A 5,325-nucleotide genomic window follows, 5' to 3' on the forward strand; every position below is an offset into this window, starting at 1 on the left:
CTCCATATCTCTCAATAGAATGATCAGTGGTTTGCTATCTCTCACCATCAAAACACTCCACAAATCCCATGCATGATTTACTTCCTTATAAACCATTGAACCAGGTGCCGAAGAGTTACGTTCTAACGTCAGTGCGTCAGTGCTTCTGACGCAGTGTGTTGTTTTTTTGTGACACACGCTCCAGAGTGTCAGCTTCAAGCAAGCTATCCCTAGTTTCTAGATTCAAGTGTCCAGGTTAGTTTCTGGTTTTCATGTTTGAGGTTTTGGTTAGTTTTTTTGTGAAGTTTACTTTTTACGGAAAGTCTCCCAGCAATAAACGCTTTAAGTTCATTCTGTTTCGTGAGTCCTGCAATTGGGTCCTATATCCTGCCTGCCACACAGGACACATGACAATAGGTTTTGAAATATAATGTTTTACTATAAATCCCTACAGAATTTTGTTTATTTGCATCAACACAGTTATAATACTTGCAAGCAAAACTTCACATAGCTATTATTGAATGATCTCTTTTACTGTTAAAGAACACAGAATAAAGAGCAAAAAAAATCTACTTTTATTTATGTATTTATTAATTAAACAATTAATTTGTTTTAGTTCCTTTTTGAGGAAAGTAATTAATAAACATGAAAAGCACTTAAGAAACGTTCTTTTCTTCTTTGCTGCACAGATCTGTTCACTTCCATTCAATCACTTCTTTTCTCTTCTTGTGTCATGGTTTAACCTTCCGGACCTTCAGGGAAAAAAACTGTGGCAATAATCCATTTTTTCTGAAGAACTAGATGGGGAAAAAACAACACATGCACACACAACAGGAAAATCAGTGGATGAAGTGAAAGTAAAATAAGAATGTCTTGATGCTGAAAATCAAACAGAGGTTAGTCTGACCTCCTCCAGTGTATCCTGAATTTCTGAGTCTGACAGCTGAGGAAATGACTTCAGTCTCACGTTCAGTCCGATGATAAAGTCTGTTGATACAAAAGCACAATTTTTACATAAAATAATAAAACAATCATTTTAAATGACAATGTACTCTTTTAAAATAACTATGTATTACTTTTCATTTCAGTACATAAAACAATACTATGATGTTTGTTATTATGATTTTATGAAATCTTTATTTATGAATTAAACTAAGCAATTATTCTTTTATTTAATTATCTGAAGTAGAGTTAACCCAGAACATATGACCTCATTACAATATTATGTTTTTATTTCACAATTTCTCAATTATATTTATATTTTATACATTTTTAAGTGAGTATTTTGTCTTGTTTTATCCTGACATCAGAATTATTTTCTGAGCTTCTGTTTTTAAAATTAAACGCCAATTCCAAAAATGTTGGGGCCCTATTTAAAATGCAAAGAAAAACAGATTGCACTATTTTACAAATCACATAAACCCATATTTTATCCACAATACAATATTAAAAATAAGTTCTTTTACCTGGAAAAAACATGTACGATTTGAAAAAAAGATATCTAATTGAATCTTTTTGAATTTGATGGTTAACAACGTGTAACATCCCCTCTACCTTTCACAAGAGTCTGTCAATATGTCCTAGGCAGTGGCACTAGTGTACCAAAGCACCCATACCATCAGGGATACCGGCTTTTGAACTGAACACTGGGCACGGAACAGTTTTCACATTGCCTCAGTCCATTTTAAATAAGCTTTGGCCAATAGAAGGCAGTGGCATTTTGTGTTTACCTATGTCTTAGCATGATAGAGCTTTAACCTGCATTTGTGCAAGGCAGAGTAGAATATGTTCACAACAATTTCTGAAAGCTAAATATGAAATATAGACATCCATTGCTGATTTTGGAGAGATTTCTCCAAACTGCGCAAATATTTCAAAGACATTATGTACTGTACGACAATAATGAGATATTCAAAGTCTTAGCAGTTTTATGTTGAGGAACATTATTTTATTTATTAATTAATTTATTATTATTGTTCACTTTTGTTTGCATTTCAGACAAAATTACCATCTTGAGACATGTTGGTGCATGTCTCAAAAAACACAAATGCAAAATAAATTCATATGATATAGTTTCTATGTTTGATAGTTAGTAAAGTATAAAATATTTTACATAGCTTTCCAACTGGTTTTCCAGACCCAAACCCATCAGACACATATAAGTAAAAAACTAAAACTAAAATGACCAAATGACACAAAGAGATAATTGCAGACACAAAGAAATCATTCAGGACTGTGCAGCAATTAAAGAAATGTAAATACTTACCAGGCCCTTAAGATGTAGGATGCAGAATCAGTGGTGTTTTTACATGAAAAAAAAGCATTTCAAATTAAATTCAAATTACGTAACGGTTTTCCTGAAAATGGTGGATCACATTACATTGTATTATTTTGTTCATTAACTGACCAGTGACTGCAGTAATGCTGACTCCACTGCTTCTGACGTTCTCAAACACAGAGTAGAGAGTGAATGTGTATTGAGTTCCAGCAGTGAGAGATGAGACTGTTTGATTCACTGGTCCATTTCCAGCTGGTGCACTGATGTTTGTCTCTGTACCATTAAACTGGAGAACAAAGCTGACATTGTTGTTGACTTTATTCCACTGCAGAGTGATGCTGGTTTCATTTTGTCCTGTTGATTTGAATCCTTCAGCATTTGAAGGAGCTGAGAGAGAAAATAACGAGTGAAGTGACTTGTTTAAGAAAGTATTAAAATGTGTTTGCTTCCTCTTGTGCAAGCAGTACACATACCAGCTTTTAGTTTCAGTAGCAGGTCTTACTAAGCATCACTGGACCAATTTTTACTGCTAGTACAACAATAAAGTACTGATGTACCATGACTGTCAGTAACTGCTCTTCATTATAAAGTTATTGTTTCTAACTTGCATATGAAAATTATTTATTTACGTTATCCATCATATGTTGCTGAGTTTAATCTTCTAATGCCCCCAACTGCTCTTGATCAATTATTAAGTGGAACCTAATTTACTGCACCTTCATACATCATTAAATATTGTCTAGAGATTGATTTAAAATGTTACATTGGTCAGTCAAAGATGTACTGCATTTAACATTTTCTATGTTTGCATTTTCTTCTGTAAACAAATATTGCTGAAGATGGGTTGTAACATATCACTAACACTGATTAACTGACCAGTGACTGCAGTAATGCTGACTCCACTGCTTCTGACGTTCTCAAACACAGAGTAGAGAGTGAATGTGTATCGAGTTCCAGCAGTGAGAGATGAGACTGTTTGATTCACTGGTCCATTTCCAGCTGGTGCACTGATGTTTGTTGTTCTACCATTAAACTGGAGAACAAAGCTGACATTGTTGTTGACTTTATTCCACTGCAGAGTGATGCTGGTTTCATTTTGTCCTGATGATATGAGGTTTTGTGCATTTGAAGGAGCTAAATGGAAAAATGAGAAAATAAAGTAAGTTTCAAAAATTCTTCAAAATTGATTTCTCACTAGTTAAAAACAGTAAAAAATTATACTCTTGAATTATTCTCAGTAGTTTGTGAAAACATTGTATTGCAGTTTAAATCAATTGACTAACTGACCAGTGACTGCAGTAATGCTGACTCCACTGCTTCTGACGTTCTCAAACACAGAGTAGAGAGTGAATGTGTATCGAGTTCCAGCAGTGAGAGATGAGACTGTTTGATTCACTGGTCCATTTCCAGCTGGTGCACTGATGCTTGTCTCTGTACCATTAAACTGGAGAACAAAGCTGACATTGTTGTTGACTTTATTCCACTGCAGAGTGATGCTGGTTTCATTTTGTCCTGATGATATGAGGTTTTGTGCATTTGAAGGAGCTAAATGAAAAAATGAGAAAATAAAGTAAGTTTCAAAAATTCTTCAAAATTGATTTCTCACTAGTTAAAAACAGTAAAAAATTATACTCTTGAATTATTATCAGTAGTTTGTGAAAACATTGTATTGCAGTTTAAATCAATTGATTAACTGACCAGTGACTGCAGTAATGCTGACTCCACTGCTTCTGACGTTCTCAAACACAGAGTAGAGAGTGAATGTGTATTGAGTTCCAGCAGTGAGAGATGAGACTGTTTGATTCACTGGTCCATTTCCAACTGGTGCACTGATGTTTGTCGTTCTACCATTAAACTGGAGAACAAAGCTGACATTGTTGTTGACTTTATTCCACTGCAGAGTGATGCTGGTTTCAGTTTGTCCTGATGATATGAGGTTCTGTGCATTTGAAGGTGCTAAATGAAAAAATGAGAAAATAAAGTAAGTTTCAAAAATTCGTCAAAGTTGATTTCTCACTAGTTAAAAACAGTAAAATTTATACTCTTGAATTATTATCATTTGTTTGTGAAAACAATGTATTGCAGTTTAAATCAATTGACTAACTGACCAGTGACTGCAGTAATGCTGACTCCACTGCTTCTGACGTTCTCAAACACAGAGTAGAGAGTGAATGTGTATCGAGTTCCAGCAGTGAGAGACGAGACTGTTTGATTCACTGGTCCATTTCCAGCTGGTGCACTGATGTTTGTCTCTGTACCATTAAACTGGAGAACAAAGCTGACATTGTTGTTGACTTTATTCCACTGCAGAGTGATGCTGGTTTCAGTTTGTCCTGATGATATGAGGTTTTGTGCATTTGAAGGAGCTAAATGGAAAAATGAGAAAATAAAGTAAGTTTCAAAAATTTTTCAAAATTGATTTCTCACTAGTTAAAAACAGTAAAACATTATACTCTTGAATTATTATCAGTAGTTTGTGAAAACATTGTATTGCAGTTTAAATCAATTGATTAACTGACCAGTGACTGCAGTAATGCTGACTCCACTGCTTCTGATGTTCTCAAACACAGAGTAGAGAGTGAATGTGTATCGAGTTCCAGTAGTGAGAGATGAGACAGTGTGAGTTACTGATCCATTTCCAGCTGGTGCACTGATGCTTGTCTCTGTACCATTAAAGTGGAGAACAAAGCTGACATTGTTGTTGACTTTATTCCACTGCAGAGTGATGCTGGTTTCAGTTTGTCCTGATGATATGAGGTTTTGTGCATTTGAAGGAGCTAAATGGAAAAATGAGAAAAATAAAGTAAGTTTCAAAAATTCTTCAAAATTGATTTCTCACTAGTTAAAAACAGTAAAGAAGTAAACTCTTGAATTATTATCAGTAGTTTGTGAAAACATTGTATTGCAGTTTAAATCAATTGATTAACTGACCAGTGACTGCAGTAACGCTGACTCCACTGCTTCTGACGTTCTCAAACACAGAGTAGAGAGTGAATGTGTATCGAGTTCCAGCAGTGAGAGATGAGACTGTTTGATTTACTGTTCCATTTCCAGCTGGTGCACTGATG

General features: G+C 34.7%; 1 long non-coding RNA gene across 2 annotated transcripts; it reads right to left on the bottom strand.

Annotated features, from left to right (window-relative positions):
• Positions 1-547: 547 nt before the first annotated feature.
• Positions 548-4,984, bottom strand: LOC102081478 (uncharacterized). Of its 2 annotated transcripts, none has more exons than XR_002057343.1 (4): positions 4,777-4,984; positions 2,246-2,251; positions 887-966; positions 548-776 (listed from the first exon to the last, which is right to left on the bottom strand). It is a non-coding gene; the product is annotated as an uncharacterized LOC102081478 (long non-coding RNA). The 2 variants fall into 2 exon arrangements; XR_002057345.1 differs by lacking the exon at positions 4,777-4,984 and adding an exon at positions 4,366-4,403.
• Between the last annotated feature and the right edge of the window lie 341 nt (positions 4,985-5,325).

Source organism: Oreochromis niloticus, linkage group LG3 (assembly GCF_001858045.2).
Source record: "Oreochromis niloticus isolate F11D_XX linkage group LG3, O_niloticus_UMD_NMBU, whole genome shotgun sequence".
Classification (NCBI taxonomy): domain Eukaryota; kingdom Metazoa; phylum Chordata; class Actinopteri; order Cichliformes; family Cichlidae; genus Oreochromis; species Oreochromis niloticus.